Source organism: Pinus tabuliformis, chromosome 7, assembly GCF_031772625.1.
Source record: "Pinus tabuliformis cultivar Carrire ecotype Pingquan chromosome 7, CPIR1, whole genome shotgun sequence".
In the NCBI taxonomy this organism is placed as follows: domain Eukaryota; kingdom Viridiplantae; phylum Streptophyta; class Pinopsida; order Pinales; family Pinaceae; genus Pinus; species Pinus tabuliformis.
In genome coordinates, this window is record NC_142293.1 from 1913414110 (window position 1) to 1913432206 (window position 18097).

Below are 18097 nucleotides of genomic sequence, written 5' to 3' on the forward strand. Positions count from 1 at the left end.
AAGTTACAAAATGTACAATGGTAAAGAAACACACTTTACCTAACTCTATACCTAACTCTACACTAGACCAAGTTGTACTTAACTATTTCCTATGTGTCGGAATATCCTAACAAATCTACTTCATTCGCTGGCTACTCCATGTCCCTCCATATGGACCTATGTCAACCCGCATAGTGACTTGGGAGTAGGTCATGCGCCACATCTAGTTCCTATTTTTACATTTCTCCATGGCCTTGGAAGCTGCAAGACTTTAAAGTAAGTAAGCTTGAAGTTTTTGGATCCAGAACTATAAGTTCGCTGCATGGATGAAATTTATCAAAAGAAAGATTTGCTCAAATACCTAGGCCAATTGCTTCAGAACCCTTCATGATATGTATCCTCTTGCAAGAGTCAGTGAACATCTGATAGTGAGTATTCCATATTAGCAATTTATTTTGTTGAAAACATTGTCTAAGCCACAAAGAAGGTGTTGACATTCTAGGAATAGAAAAAATGACAACAATAATATTAATTGCAGAGGAAAAAATTAAAATGTGAGAATGGCCTAGACATTCTTTTGAAATGGTGTTGGCATTATGATACAAGTGTTATCCTTGATGGCAACTCACTCATAGGTTAATTCAATTTTGGTAGAAGGACACTCACATTAAAACAAGCATATTCAGAGGTAACTTGGCAGTGGTATAGAAGAACATGAAGATGGAACTAAGGTCTACTGATCAGAATAAATAGGGTAAAGAGAAAGGCTAATGTAAAGAAGTTTAAGAAGTATACGTGTGTCCACTTAGTCAAAACAACATATAGACGATGGTCCACAGGAAAAAAAGAGCGTATACATATATGCGCACTCCCACAGAAGGAAAATAGCATACATGTTGGAAAACCAAGGTTTTGGTACGAGGTATTTGGTCCAAGGTATTTTGGGTCCAAGGTATTTGGTTTGAGGTATTTGGGCTAAAGTATTGACCCTAGGTATTTTGTCCAAGGTATTGCTCCTAAGTGCTTTTGGTCCAAGGTGCCTAAAGCTATATAAGGAGGAGAAGATCATAAGGCCAAGTGTGCAAGTGTATGGAATTCTAAGGAATACTTCTATCTGAAGTATATTTTATGTTGCAGGGGCTATGTTTGTGATTATATCTGAAATAATTTGATCACCTTGAACTCAATGTTGGATCAGGTTCATGAGACTTAAAATGACTTATTATTGAATGATATGGTATTGGTTGGGCTAGATATGATTATGTACACTTGTCTTATTCTTTAAATGTTGTGATCTGGGTTTGTCTAAAGTCTGGAAGTGCAACGAAGTCATAAGCAAGTATTTGTAGATCTGTATGCTGGTTCGCTATGGTGAAGGTGCATATACACGCTGGTTCGGCTCTTCCAAGTAGAATGTTCAAAATAAAAGCTTCATGTTCAAGGATAACTGATCTATGAGATCAGTGCTATTTTTTTATTGCTGTCTGCCAATGAAGTCTTCTTAGATATGAATATAAAACCTGAATGAATAAGGAGTTTGATATCTGATTGACTGATTGTATCTCTACTGTTGCCTATGTAAAGCTTTGTAAATAGACAATAGATGGTCAGTATATTGTTGGTTTCTATAGACTTGATTCAGAAGTTCAATGTTTCAGTAGTTTTGAAGGTATAAGCAGGTTTGATTACAGGAAGTAGCGTATACATGCAAGTTGGGTTTAGTAAAGTAGCGTGTACATTCTGATGCATGGTTTTTGAGGTTACAGTTGGTTCTGACTGATGATGCAGGTTTTTGGGTTTAGCAAAGTGTTCTGGTGTTAGTGATCTGATTGTTCAGATTAACTGAATGTTGGTTGATGCAGTTTAAGTTTCAAAGTTTCTAATGGGTCCAGTATGAAAATTTGATGAAACGAGGCCTTCATATGTATTGTTGTGTACCAGGAGCATCCAGTCTAAAAATTTATGAAACATGGTCCCTAGAGGAAGAGAGAAGGTCGTAGCCTTCTGTAGGCCAGTGCATACATACTAGTAATCGTATTAGCTAGTATAAGAGCTAGGGGGTTGCAACACCCTTCCAATAGAAGCTGGAAAACGAGAGAAGGTTGTAGCCTTCTGCAGGTGGGTGCCTGCGTACTGGTATGAGTGTGCACTAGTACAATATTGTAAACGTATTTTCTCATTATTAAAATAAGACAGAGACGACGTCATTAGGCGGTTTTCACCCACATTGGGTTTTCACCTTAAATCTTGGAGTTCATGTGTGTTGCTTATGTGTGATGCTTTATTTTGTTTTACTACACTGTTTAATAAGTTACTGATACATTGGTTAAAGATCAACACATGATAAATTTTCTAAAATCACAAGTTCTTTGGGTATACGCTGGTTTCTCTAATCACAGTTGTGTGTACACGCTAGTTCACCTCACATAAGTGTCGTATATAAATCAATTTTGGAAATAAAATTATTGATCTGATAATAATGATTTATCCCACCTCTCATTATTATTTACAACACATGGTATATATGATTGACATGGTATATATGATATGTAATGTGAAATTGGACAGAAATTGGATGGATCATATATTAAAGTTCTCATTTATTTCCAAATTATACTAGGTCATAATTTCTTAATTTCGTTTTACTCATAGTTTATATATATAGACTTGATGTTTCATTATTGATATATCATTGTATCATGAGATGGTACTACTATTTTTGCTTAATTTCAAATATATAGCTGGAAATATATGACTTTGCTGATGAGTTCATCCTATTTTGTACAATATCCCATGTGGTGGAGAGCTCATGACCAAATATTAGATTCTCTCTCTCTTGTAGAATCAATAATGTATACTGCAACCTTTTTCGTCAGCGGGACAATGAACTGAACAAGATCCATCACAACAACTATAATCATTGTCCCGTTCGCACCAAACCCACCTAGAACTTTTGTTTGCAATCCCTTTTTTAATGTAAATTTATTTGTTAATCCCTACCAAATTCCATATGTTTTATAAATTACTAAATAACTCACCACTATCAAATAACAACAATATGCCTTGTCTCCCATGTGATGCATTAAATAAATTGAAACTGTGAGGGGGGCCAACATGATATTTCTATTCTGTCACTGTGATCCCTTGTCTAGTATTGCTCATATCTTTATCAACTTAGCCCTAATTCTGACTTCCATTGGATATCAGGTCTTGCCCATTTCTTTATCAATTTTAGTCCTGATCCTCACTTCCATTAAATACCAAATCTTTTCCAATTTCTTTATCAACTACCATGATCCTCACTACTAATGGATATAATATTTGATTACAACCAGGTTCCACCTACTATTTATTTGAACAATGTATCCTCCCTTTCTCAATCCCAAGTTCCAACAACCTTCCAAATCAAAGTGCATGAGAAAGATTCCTAAATTCCTTCAAGAAAGATTTCAAAGTCTTTAGAAACTTTTGTGTGACTTGGCATTCATTCCTAAGAAGGTCCACAACACGAGGTGAAACAAACATATCCATAAATGTTTGAATAGTCATGGTACATAGCTCCACTCCCAGTGCCACTACTAATTTGTCTCGACGTGTCAAGAAGCCAACATTCAAATTGGATTGCACACATGTTCTATGAGGGCTTCACGAATACTCCCAAAATGTTGGGCAGTGAAAGAAAAAACTTCATTGTAGGTTGATGAAGACCTGTTGTTCCCAAATAATAGATTCAACTTGGAATGTTTATGTTCCTTGATTTTACCTACACAAGAATTAGATACCAATGGAATTTTCCTCTTCCGCCATCCTAATTTAGTGCCAATACGCCCACTGGAAATTCCATATTCCTTTTTCCTTGCTGCACTGATCTCATGACTTGGTTGATCTAGTGAAGGTGTCTCAGGGATAGTCATTTGACTTTCTCTAAGTGGATCCATTGAATCAGACCCTATGTTTGATGTTACTTGTAGGTTCCTTGGTGGAGCAACATTCTCATGTCCCTCATCCAATCCCTCATCTTGGGGACATCCTAGATCTTCAGAAAGGTGCATAAACATTAGAGCAGGAGATTGAACCTGTGGTTGATGATCCAAATCCAAAAAATCCATTTCCCATGTTGTATTATGGCCTATAAACCTGAGAATAAGGACTTGTCACCGAGTCCAAATGATGCCTCAAAAGCTCCTTGCATTTCTTTGTCAAATTTTGGATGAAATGGTCATATGCCCACCTCAAAGCAACATGAAAAGAAATATAACCTCCAACCCCAACAATGGTGCTTCTCCCACAATCAGAATATTCAATTCTTGTGCACTCAATTGCAAGTTCAACTTTAAAAACAACAACAATTGTATACCTCAAAGTACGATCAACTACATGAATTGTGTCCAACCAAAGTGAAGAGAACCACTCCACACTACTCTATTGAAGGAATAGAAGTAAACAGTGGGTGGGTGCTACCAATGCCTTTACCATAGCTAAAATATCATCCGGTGTACTTTTTGGTTCACCCTTCTTTGCCTTGAGAATGAATCCAGGGGTATCAATGATTGTCAAATTTGGGTAGTAGGAATACTCCGCCCGCATCACAATAGGCTTCATAAAGACTGCAACTTAGATTTTCTTCAAATGCTCCTATGTTCTGATTCTGATGGAATCAACAATAGTAGAAGACACTGCAATTGGAGCTTCATAGTCATTAGAATCATCATCCTAAGATTGGCAACAGGTTTCTACAACCGAAGGGTCGTGCACCATTTGTAGCATTAACGACCTTCACGTTCCCATTTCATCTTCTCTAACATTGAATCTAAAGCCTAGTAGAGCATTTAGCAGAGAATTTTTTCCACCAGACTTGCCACTGAGAACAACGATCTAGAGAATTGGGGGCTTCTCACAAAATTCCATAGCGCTAGCTTATATCCGATTGTAGGCCTCGAATTGAGATCAAACATCTCACGATGCATAGAAGTTGTCAACATATATACTCTGTTGATATTGAGAGTGAGATTCTTGCCTCTAGCTTGTGTTGAGTGTCATCATGGATTCCTTTGTCCGAGTGTGCTTTGCTAATGAATTGAATCCCTCAACTCAACTGAAAAATGTGAGGGGATCAAAGCTCTTTCGCTAAGAGATATTCAACTGGAAACTCCTGTAGCTCCAAGGACTTTAATGTTGAACTGTCCTCAACCAAGTGATGATTTCAGAAACAAGGCAGTGCTAGCTAAAGGCTAGGATGAATAATGCACTAGTTGAAGGTGAAGGTTAAGATGTTCTTCAAGTTCAACAACACTGAAACAACCATGGCTACTAGGGGATGCCTTCTCTCTGAAAATGAGCCTATGTAGTGCAAAAACATGTTGAAAGAGCCAAATTTAGATGTTAGATATAAATTGGAGAGGTTTCATATTTTAATTAGCTTAAATGATGAAATTGAAAGCTTCTTATTGGCTAGGGTGAACAGTGTTAGCTGACCCCAAGCCCACAAAGAAAACACCTTTTAGTCTAAATATACCACATATATAACTCTTTAATATAGTAATATAATTTATGATCGTGCAAAGGCAGAGAGAGAAACATAGAAGGAGTTATAGGTGTTGAAGCGGCAACTCAAGGAAGAACAGGAGTTGCACATACAATAAAATGAGTTGCAGTGGAAACATGCATAGCAGGAGGTGCCACATGCATAGACTGATGAAACTGTGCCCATATAGGTTATGGACCCATCCAACGAATGGCATGGAGCAGACAGGGTGAGAAGTGTTGTCGATTGCATGCAAGGGTGTTCAGGAGCATGGATATCATTGTGCTCATGCATGCAATCCCACCCATTTGGCACACTCACCGAGGCGAAGACACGAAGCAAGTTCGACTGGAGATGAACATGTATTCGAACAAGTTGATGTGCATGGTTTCTAGCACACACTCAAAGATCAACACAGACACTATGCATGAGTATGTTGCTGGTCTAGCTGAACTCAAGATGATGATGCACATGTTATCAAATGAGTGATCCGGATTTAAACAAGAATGCAACAAATTACAGAGATAACCATATACACAAAGATGCAGCGGAAATAATACTTCATTTCATTAATGGAAAATACTGAAATATGCTTACAAACAGAAATGGCAATAAACTAGTTAGGGCGATGGTAGCTTATCTCTGAGAAGAGATGTGATGGCTACATGCCTCTGAACTGTTCTAAAAAACTGTATTACAATGAGGCTCGAAGGCCTATTTATTGTTGAGAAACAATGGAAAACCCTTCACATCCCGAAACCTAACCCTAGAAGATGAAACGCCAAATTGTGGGCCCCGTTTGGGTAAATTGGTACATCAATTTCCCGAGGTCGTAACTTTGGCATACGATCTCCGTTTGACACGTACGATAGCTCGTTAGAAAGATCTATCCGAGAACTACCACTTTGGGGAGGGCAACATCGGTCCATGGACCCATATTGCCCCCAGATTCCCAAAAAAACGTCGTTTAGGGCCTCAAAACGGCTCCGGAAGTTCAGGACCCGAAAAACTGCTAAAAATAGTAAGTTGTGCTACAATTAAGGAAACTGAAAATGCTGAGAAAGACAATGGTGGGGGTCCAGGTGGACTTGGCAGGTGGCCACCAATATCCACCTGGATCAATGAGTTGGACAGAGGAGCTATATCAGTGTGCCTGAATGCAACAGGGGCAAGATTTCACTTTCAACAGGATATCACCTTTGGGCACACGAACACCATCATGGACGACCAAGCTTGGCATCGGTTGGCCACCATCGATTATCGCAAGGATGTCGAAGATTTGGTCTTCCCATAACTGTTCGAGTACTAGTGATGTCTTGCATGGCTTGCTCAAGCCTATTTTTGTCTCACATGGGTACATGTGCAGATTATATGTAATGTCTTGTCAAGTGGAAGTTCAAGTGTCAATAATTGAATGTAACAGTCATAGAGTAGTTGAAGAGTCATGAGGGTAGATGAACAATCAACAAAGGGGAATGTCAAGGGTCACCCCACCCTTTTCTTTCTATAGTACCTCATAACTCAATGTAGAGGCTTTTGGTCAGCCAAGCTTCTGATAGGAGTATCTTAGAGAAAGCTTGGAGAGTATTGTAATGAGCCTTGGCTTCTCCATAGTGCAGAGCTAGTACATCTCTTTGGAGGAGTAGGCAACAATGACTGTAACGTTCCGCTATTGGGACTAGTGGTCGATCATGGTTGTACTATATGATTGGAACTTTCACTTCTTAATATAATAGAGCTAGCATATTTCATGCATATGTCGTATTGTATTTCATATATCGTACTTACTCTAAATGATATATGTATATGTTTGCTTACGCATGTGTGTATAGAATCTTTTTGTATATGTATGTATGAATCTTACTGAAATTTGATTTTGGTTTAACCATCACTTTAGATTGTCAGCTTACTTTCCTTCCAATTTGTGATGCATCCATGCTCGTGTGTTCCCTTCTTAACCACGTGATTTCACATGTTTCCAAGGGGCACACTCACCTCACTCTCAGCATGATAGAACTGTTCATACACCTTCCTTGCCTTACTGCACGTCACACCCTTGCTACCAAATGGGACATCTTACTTTCCTCTACATGAAACCATAATCAAGGCAATACCGTACAACCCACTGCTAAGACTCCTACACCAAACGGTCTGAGGTCTAGTTGGGACTTCTTATCAGGGAGATCCCCTGACATGTTGGCGGGTCCAACGCCATCAAAACCACCCCATTTTGTTGTGGGTTGTGGAGTGTTGTCAACTCCCGTCGAATGACTTCCTTTTCATTGAAATTTTTAAACTCATTTGACACGTACTCACCTCCATTATTGCTCCTGAGATCCTTCACCTTCTTGTAAGTTTCTTTATCAACCAATGCCTTCAATTCCAATAACTTGGAGAATGTATCATCTTTCTTCTTCATGAGGAAAATCCATCACTTCTGTGAGAAATCATCTATAAATATTCTGCACATAAACCTCGATATACATCACTTGTCTTGTGGCTATGTGTCTCAGACATGCTTTCTCTTTGATGAAGATCACATCATAACCATGGTCTTCCAAAACAACGAAGGAGATGAGATTTACTTTAGACCTGGAACAAACATCACATCCTTGAGTCTAAGAGGGGAGTTTGACTCCCTCTAAAACGTGATTGTACCAATCCCATTCGTATTATACCTTATATCATCTCCCATCTCGATGTGCATCGCGAGATTTTTTTCCTTCAAGTCACTAAAAAATTCTCTATTCCCCATCATATGGAACGAGGCACCACTATCCAAGTACCACACACTCCCCATCACTATGCTCACCATGCATGCGATGAGAGTGAAGTCAAGCTCGAATTGTGAAGCCAAAGGTTCACCTTCTACTCCTCTTGAGGTCTTATTGCTTTCCTTCTTGTGTGGACACTTCGTGGCATTGTGCTCGAGTTCATGACAATTGAAACAATTAATTTTTGACAAGTCCTTCTTCTTGGCCCCTTGACTAGATTTTGGTTTGGATTGGGATTTCTTCCCTTTTCCCTTCTTTTCCTTTCCAGCCAAAGCATAATTTTCTTCATCCTCTCCCTTGGATGAAGTCCCATCTCTGGTATTTCTCCTTATTTCCTCCTGTACCAAATTCGACCATAAGCGTTACCAATTTGGTAGTTTTTCCCTCCCATTGACCAAATCTTGGTAGCTATGCCAGATCTTGGGAAGGCCTAGAAGGGTTAGGCTTACCAAATCATCTTCTACAATAATAAAACCAACTCCACCAAGTTCATCAACACATTGTGTGAACCTGATTAGATACTGTGAAATAGTGTCATCCTTTTGCCTCTTGACATTTCGAAGTTTATCCTTGAGTGCCAACTTCCTGTGGTCACTATTGTTCTGGAACAAATATGTCAGTGCTTTCCACATTGCATAAGGAGTCACTTTCTTGTGGATATTTGATACAATGTGGTTTCGTACTCCCTCCAATATAATTCTCCTCACCTTGGCTACACACTTCTTCCATTTTGCTAGATTTTGAGTATCAACAAATCCTGGTTTTGGGATGTCATTATCAACAAATTATTTCCATCCATTTTCTTCCAGCACTGCCTCCATGTGGTCCTTCCAAGAAACATAATTCGATCTTCCCTCAAGGGCATACTCGAGTCTTAGTACATAGAAAAACATCTTTCTAGCTTTGAAGATTTGATCCTGCAAATTTGATCCTCCTGCTGAAAAACTTTGAAATTTATGCTCTACTGTGAATACTGCTATACCATGTACAAATTATGGTGTAGATATGATACTTCTCATGGAATTTACTAAAACATAAGAATCAAATCTACTCTATTGCTCTGTGGAATTCAATTCATGATAGAGAACACAAATCATAAACATGCAAGAAGAAACATCAAACATACATAGAGATTTATCTAGGGGAAAAGAACTACTCAAAACCACTTCCTATCTGTATTGCATCAATCAAATAATAGAGATGTAATACATATGTTTCTCAAGCCTGAGTGCAACCTCCAAGTGTATAGTCTATCCCTCTACCTGACTGATAGAATCTGGCCAACACTTAGCCAATTTTCAAGCCCTCCAAGCTCCTATTTCCTTGTGTTGTTCCTTGAGGAATTAGGCCCCTATTAATTAGGAATTTCCATCAATTAAATTTCACAATTCCTTTAGGTCGATCCAATGACTACATGCACCACCTATACACATTGGAATAGCCTGCAATTGATAGTACACTACCTTGGAATCTACACGTCAATTGGGTAACTCGAATTCTCTACATGAATCAATTATTTTGAGTTTTCTGATTAGTTAACTGGTTGATCACTGAGTATAGTTGAAATCACACTTCCACAACTTGACCTTCCACTAGTTCCTCCAACAGTTAGAACTAGTTTAACTGACCATAACTGAATTTAACTAAAATAGATTTATACAAATTAGCAATAAATCATACTGAATTGAACTCAAGCTTCCCCAACTCGAATTAACTGAGTTAGCTGAGTGACAAGTGACATGTCACCTTAGAAAACTACCTACAAGATTTCAACTGATGTAGAAATTCAAATTTTGTCTAGTTTGACCAATGCAAGGTCAAACTGAGATTTTCATGCTGCATTTTCAACACTTAGTGGCCACCGAGACAATTTACTTGTGATCTTTCTAGCCTTTAAATATGCTTCATTGGAGATGAATACCATGGGAAAAAACCATGGATTCCCATATACCCGAAGCTAGAATACCACCAATATCTTGACCGAGTCAAGTTTACTAGAACAACCCTACCAATTATATCTATTAATTATGTTGGAAACGAGTAAATTACCTTGCATTGAGATGTAAAAATTCAGAAACTAGAAAATCACCGTGGGATTGAAATCTAAAAATTGACAAAGGAAGAGATGCCATTCCTACTAGAAAATGTAGGAAGTGAAGCCCTTTAGGTGCATTTATGGAAGATAAAAAAGAGACTGTGGAATTGTGGAAATGACAATGTGTTGTCTATATATTAAAATTTAATAAAAAAATGTTGTCAATCTTTGATTTCTAATAAATATTTATTTTATATATATAATTTTTATATAAGAAGGAAAGAACACATAAACATATATTTAAAATATGGGATTGAGTTGTGTTGAATCTCTTTTAATGTAATGTAAGAAAAGACTATTAAATGTCAGGTAAATTAGATTCATTTTAATTTTACATTAGATTAAAGGATTTATTTCTTGTTGTGTTGTATGTACATAAACTTTGGTATCATATGATTCAATTTTGACATATATCTTAAAATATAATAAAAAAATATTAAATAAGTTTGTTTATATATAAATTTGACATTGACATACGTATTGTAATATAATAAACAAAAGAGTGAAATAAATTTGTTTTTCCTTAATTGATATAATTTTTTATAATGTAATTTCATTATATAAAACAATGTGTGAAGGATATTACTCAATATAAATAATGCTATTTTTAAATTTTTAAATATTGGTTAATGATTAGTATCTAATTAATATTAAATTTATTATTATCTTATTTTGGTTGAATTACATTTTGTTTGCATTTCTTATTTTTTACATAATATTTTATTTAGTATTTGTGTGTATTTGATTGATTTGTTTTCATGATGTAACATGTTTTAATGTTTGACTTGACACTTTTATATAATATTTTATTTAGTATTTGTGTGTATTTGATTGATTTGTTTTTATGATGTAACATGTTAGTATATAATTAATATTAAATTTATTATTATTTTGTTTTGGTTGAATTATATTTGTTTTGTATTTCTTATTTTTATATAGTATTTTATTTGGTATTTGTGTGTATTTGATTGATTTATTTTCATGATGTAATATGTTAGTATATAATTAATATTAAATTTATTATGTTACCGTGTGACATATAGGGATGGGTTGGATACATTAATTTGTTTTTACATGTGAAAATTTTCTCTTTTCCTAAAGTCAACTTTGGTTTTCTGCATATATTTCTTAACAGACATCACAATGCCACCACATGCGTAGGCCAAAGCGCGAGGGATGATGACTATTGTATAGTTTCTAATGTCATCCATTCATCAATTCGGTTGTTGTCCATCCATTAGTTTGGCTTCGAAGGTAAGGTCATTAATGGCATTCCTATCTACCGTTTCTTCACATTTTTGAGAAATTTTCTTGCAGATCTTAGATCTAATAGTCGAGATAGATACTTGCCAGAGTTTTCCAAAGTGTTCTTCATGCTGAGTGTCATTTTTTCTTTTTTTCCTTCAGAAGAAAAAGCTGTATAGTACTTCTATTATATTAAAAAAGTATCCATATATACATATGAGTGAGATTATATCCCCAACATAGTATCCTAATTGGAAAGTATTCTCAGATTTACATCATTTTTGTTCATAAGACAAGAATGAGGTCTGTATAGAGTTCTTATCATCATGGAAAAATTCAACAGTTCAAAAATATGGCAATACCTGACCAAAAAACAATTTTTTCCAGAAAATGGGAGCATGAAGCATACTAGATTTTGTCCACTTTAAATGCCCGACATAGAGAAAGGCTGAATGATGTATGTTGTAGATTCTACAGAGATACTCAGATGCCACTTACCATATGGAGACTGCATACCCTTTTTTGATAGTTCATCCGCTTGCTCATTTTGTCCCCGCTTAATATGTGTGATAGGGAATTGTGAAGGCTTCCATAGGTACTTAATCCTGCCCAGCCATCCAGAAAGGCTGTCATTTTTTATAGTTTGATTTCCCTTCACGTGTTCTATGATTATTTTGGAATCACCATATATATTGATAGGGCCGATGTCCATGAATATGCAGAAGATAAGCAGACCGTGTAGAGCCATGGCCTCGGCTTTGTTATTTGTTCCATTGCCACCATTCCAAAACATGAAGTATTGTAGCTCCCTTGATATACCGATATAAACTCCACATGCGCATTTGCCTTCTTTTGCTGCTCCATCAAAATGAGCCCGTGGGAAAAATAGCTGATGTGAATCTGAGGCTGTTTTTTGATGCTTGTTCTATTGAGGATTGTTTGGGAGAATCGAATAATAGAAGGGGATAACCTTATCAAAAATATGCCCAAATTCCTCCTTGCTGTTTTGAAAAATCTTTTTATTTCTCCACTTCCATATGAACCAGTTGACAATTAGCGGAATGGGACGCCAAACTGTTTTCTGAGAACCCCACCATTCATATGTCTCTGTTATGGAGGGGTGAGAAGTTTTAGGAAAACCAAAATAAGATGCCATCCGCTTCCATAAATTCTGAGATAGTGGACAATTTAAGAAAATGTGCATCTTATCTTCTGCATTAGATAGGCAGATTATACATATGGCTGGTCCATGCCAGTTTCTTTTCTGTAAATTTGCCCATGTGAGATTTTTGTTATGATAAACTAGCCACGAAAACAATATTATTTTTAGAGGACAACCAGTCTTCCATAAGGAGTATTGAAACAGTTTCTGAGAGATTTCTCTTCGCTGTTCTATCAAGGAGAGATATATATCTCTCACTAACACATTGGGTCGGCCTCTCTTAACCTACCAGACAATCCTATATCTATCTTTTGTTTTGTAAATTCTAGCGTTTTTCATAGTCTAGATAATCTTGTCCCATTGGGCAGCCATTTTTCCCCGCAAGCCCATCTCTCTATTCATTTTCCATTGAGGAATAGCACCCTTCCATTCTTTTATTACTTGTGCCCAGTAGAAGAGGCCTTTTTGGTGAAGGAGCATGAGAAGTTGTGGAGAAAACGGGGAATCCATCTCTACTCCCATGATAGCATCAGATCCAATAAGAATGTTATTTCCTATATGAAGTTTCCAAACTATGTTCTTGGAGAAGAAAGGGAGGATCTTTTGAAAACTTCTCCAGATCGCCGATCCTTGAGAGGGCCACATAAACCTGTTCCTGTACCAATAATATATATCTTCATTCCCCATATATTTCCTTCTAATAGCTTGACTCCATAAACTTTCCCCAAAGACCGCTCTCCAAAATGATTTGCATAATAGTGCCAAGCCAAACAGACGAAGATTCATTAAGCTCCAACCCCCCATTTTTTTGGGGAGTATGATTTTTTCCAGTTTTGTAAGATGGAATTTCTTCTTATCCTTGCATCCTCCCCAGATAAAGGTAGCCATTAGAAAGTTTAGTTTTTTAATGATAGTTGAAGGAATGTAAAACAGGTGTGCCCAATAAATAGAAATTTGTGCTAGAACCGACTGAGAGAGAATCATTCTGCCAGCTAAAGATAAACATTTAAATTCCCACCCCGATATTCTCTTGTAAAATCTGTTAATGATCCATGACCAGTCAGAAATGTTGTAACCCATGGGCTTAAGATGGTATCCTAGATATTTGATACCCTCTTTGATGGAAACTTCCTGGATGTTATATAACTGAGATATATATTCCATCTCGTCCATATTGACTTTGCCGAAATGAAAAGAGGATTTCCTTCGTTGATAAATAAGCCTATGGCCCTTTGAAATGATTTCAATATCTCATGCATAATGAGCCAAGATTGTCTACAAAGCAAAGCAAACAACAGGACATCATCCACGAAAAGGTTGTGTGTAAAAGAGTTACCTCTGGATATGGAAAGAGGGCCGATATTTCCCGCAGCAACCACTCTTTTCAGATGGAGACTAAGGGTATCCATGACCATGATGAATAAGAGGGGTGACAGGGAGCATCCTTGACGCAAACCTCTTTCAGCTAAGAAGAAGGATGTAGGATATCCATTTATGAGAATGGAAAAGTTGACCCCTTCCACACATGCCATGATCCATTTAGTGCACAGGTCATTTAGCCCAATTTTTATAAGTAAACATCTCAGATAGCTCCAATATAAACAGTCGTAGGCTTTTTTTAGATCAATTTTAAGGATGGCAGCTCCAATTTTTTTGGTTTGCATTGAATGTAAAGCTTCCTGAGCGATAGCCACTGCTTCTAAAATGTTTCTGCCACTTAGAAACCCATGCTGTTCTTTTGAGATGTGAATTGCTAGGTTGCCACAGATTCTTTCAGCTATGATTTTTGATATGATTTTATAGATGGCATTGCATAAAGATATCGGCCTGAAGTCTGCGAAAGTATGGGAATCCTTTATTTTTGGAATTAATGCTATGTAAGTGGATGAAATGATATGATGTATCTTCCCTTGATTTCTAGTTTCTTCCACCATCCCCAACATATCACTTTTCATCATATCAAAGAAGTGAATGAAAATGTCTATGGTCCAGCCATTAGGGCCAGGGAATTTGTCTTTCTTAAATGATTTCATTACAGTAAGCAATTCTTCCTCTGATACAGCAGCATATAGTCTTGCATTATCCTCATCATCAAACATTTTTGGGAAAGGTTCTATGCCCCATAAAATATCTTCTATACTCCTGTTAGCATCCCGGGAATATGCCTTTTTAAAATATTTGACAGCTTCTTTTGATATATCTTCTTGTGAGTGTAAATAATCCTCCTCTTCATTTTTTATTTTCCATATAGAGTTTGAGGCTCTTCTTTTGCTTGAAAAACGGTGAAAGAATTTAGTGTTTTTATCTCCTTCCTTTAGCCAAGTGGCTCTACTTTTTAGCCGCCATGAAAATTCTTCAATTTTTAATAAACTCTATTTCATTTTTCCAAGCTCCCAAATCTGTGCCCAAGTGCTCCATGGAATGGAGTGTGACGACATACCCTCGGCTAATTCTTTTAGTTCATTATCAATCTTCTTCAATTCCAAACAATTTTTTTGCTTTTTTTGAATTTGCCATTCTTTAACTTTGGATCAAAGCTTCACATTCTATTAATCAAGTTCTCTGTCGGAGAAACATCCGTTGAAGGACAGTTAGCCCCCCAAACATCACGGACCATGCAATTAAATGATTCATCCTCAACCCAATACCTGTTAAATTTAAAAGGGTAGCTTTTTCAAGAATTTTTGATCTGTCCATTGTAAAGAGATCAGCTGGTGGTCCGAAATAAACACTGGGAGAGTATGGGAGCTTGGAATGCCATGTTTCTCCAGCAGATTTTCATGCAAGATGAATCTATCCATCCTTTTAGCTATGTAGGCTTGCCCGGATCTTCCGTTGTCCAACGTGGGAGACAAATAGTTTGGACAAATGTCTACAAAATTATATTGTAGCATTGCTTCCCTGTTTTTTTTCCCAATAGGATTAGTCTTTTGCCCCTTCCCCCAAACTTCGCTCGGTCCCAAAGTGCAATTCAGATCTCCTGCGATGAGGAGCGTTTCAATCTCCAAAATACCAGAGGCAAAAAACAAATTCCAATAGGAAGCTCTGTCTTTGTAGGGAGCATAAACATTAAGTATGTGAAAACAGTCAGCATATCCTCTATATTTTGCGACCATCAGGATTCCCCCAAGGCAGCGGAATGTTCTTGCAGATATCCACCTCGGATCCCATAATACAACTAATCCACCTGAGAGGCCATTTGCCTCTGTTGCCGCCATATACCAGGATGGCAGCATACGCCTGAAGAACGAGATAGTATCCTGTCTGTCATGCATGGTTTCCTGAAGTAGAATCAACCTGTATGGAGAAGAGAAAAATAAATCTTTTAGAGCTACAAACTTGGGGTCAGCTCCGAGACCCCTTATGTTAATAGAAAGTATATTCATCATCTGGAATTCTTCTCGGGCAATTCTGCTCTAAGAGGCCCAGATTCAGAATAATTCGAGATGGGTATATCAATGAGGGAGGATTCCTAGTAATTCAGACTGTGAGAGCCACATCTACCCCTAAAGTGTCTACTGCCCTTATTGTTTTTATGGCGAACAATGATGTTTTTTGCCGAATTAGGACTAATGACAGGAGAAGATGAATTGCGGGGTTTATGGATAGTCAAAGGGAGCAGATGAAGAGTATCCTTCTGAAGGAGCATGTCAATATCACTGCCAATGGAGTTGGAAGGAGAATGGAGAGGAGTAGCCGAGGGGGAAACCATGGACATGGGAGCTTTCCCTTTAGAGGCAGAGCGATTCGGCGAATAATGTTCATATTTGGCAGGCGACGATGAAGACGAGGGAATGATGAGGATGGAATCCTTCATAAGGGATGGGAAGAAATCATTGGGAACCGGTGAGGGAGATTCAACAGGATTATCGTGAGGAGGTTCCGGGGGAGGAGGCTGGGGCGAAAAGACAGAGCCACTTATAGAATTTAGATTTCCCATGGAATTCGATCTCGTTAAAGGAATGGAGGAGGATTTAAAGACCTTGGTGATAGGAAAGGACGATGAGTCAGGCCCCCCAATATTTTCGATGAATATTGACCATTCTAATAACAGGACGGGGAGAGGATTTGAGCAGAGGGTGACGCATAATTGAAATTGCAGTATTCTCCGTCATCCTTATTTAGAGACAAAGCCATGGCTTGGGAGCTATGTTTCATCTTGTAAACTTTTTTCCAAGCCTTTCCATGCGGCATCTGAGGACATATGTCTTTTAAATGTCCCATTTTATGAACAGGGAACACCTAAAAAGTATGCCCCAGTAGTCTAACCTTCAATTGGCAGATAAATTACCCCAGATCATAATGGTGTGGTCAAGAAAACCACCTCTATAGTCTTTCTCAATCAGTATCCAGGCAACCCTTTTGTCTTTAGCACCTAGACATCTGGGGTCGACGTAAACAAATTTTCCGATAGCATTTCCAATGAAGGAAAGAGATTCCTTCGTCCACAATTCAATAGGCAGAGCAGGTAGTTTGACCCAAATGAAATTGTTCTGAGGGGTGTTTCTGAGAGGGTCGAAACCTATATACCACTTGTGAAGTGCCAAGAAACTCCGCCCGTGCACCCACGGGAGACCCCAAATGATATTAAGGTCTTTAACTTTCAAAAAATGGAAACTGTACCAGTCTCGCATTAGGCAGACAATGATGTGAGTATATCCAATGAGAGGGCTCCATCAGGTAGCAAGACATTTTCTTATCTGATCATCGTCCATGTTTGGGAAGTGCCATTTCCCAATCAGGGCCCGGGATTGTAAGCTAGCGATATGGTCCGCTAGTTTGACGCCATCCAAACATATAGCAGAGGGGGGGGATGCAATTTTAGCAGGATGGAAATTATGTTTGCGACGAGGATGAGTGAGAGAGTCTGCATTTAGATTAGAAATGAGGTGGGATCGAAGAAGGTGCTCTGCCAACTTGGAGCGCCATTCAGATGTTTTAACAGTACCATGATAATTTGCTTCAGCTTCCATTACGGCTTTTACCAGATCCGACGTGTCGGATTCCACATTGAGGATGTTCATCTCATAGAAGGGAATGGACTGGCGTCATCAATCGAACGAAAGGAAAAGGAAGGACACGTGCCAAAAACAGGGTGAGTAAATTCCTTCCAGAAAGATAGCCACCTCGGGATATCGAATGAAGTCCAAATTTAAGAAAAATCTATGCAGAAGGTCGAAAGTACAAGACACTAACTGAGGAGAATGTACTGAAAAAGCGTAGAAGCCTCCAGATATTAATAGAAAGTGGAAACTATTTATAAAGAAGGACTAAAAATAGTAAAAAAAGGACAGGTGCTGCAGCGAAGGAAGTCCTAA

The 18097-nt window shown here is 37.8% G+C and overlaps 1 pseudogene; it reads right to left on the bottom strand.

Annotated features, from left to right (window-relative positions):
- Positions 1–3384: 3384 nt before the first annotated feature.
- On the bottom strand, positions 3385–12250 carry LOC149256143 (dynamin-related protein 5A-like; annotated as a pseudogene).
- Positions 12251–18097: the final 5847 nt, after the last annotated feature.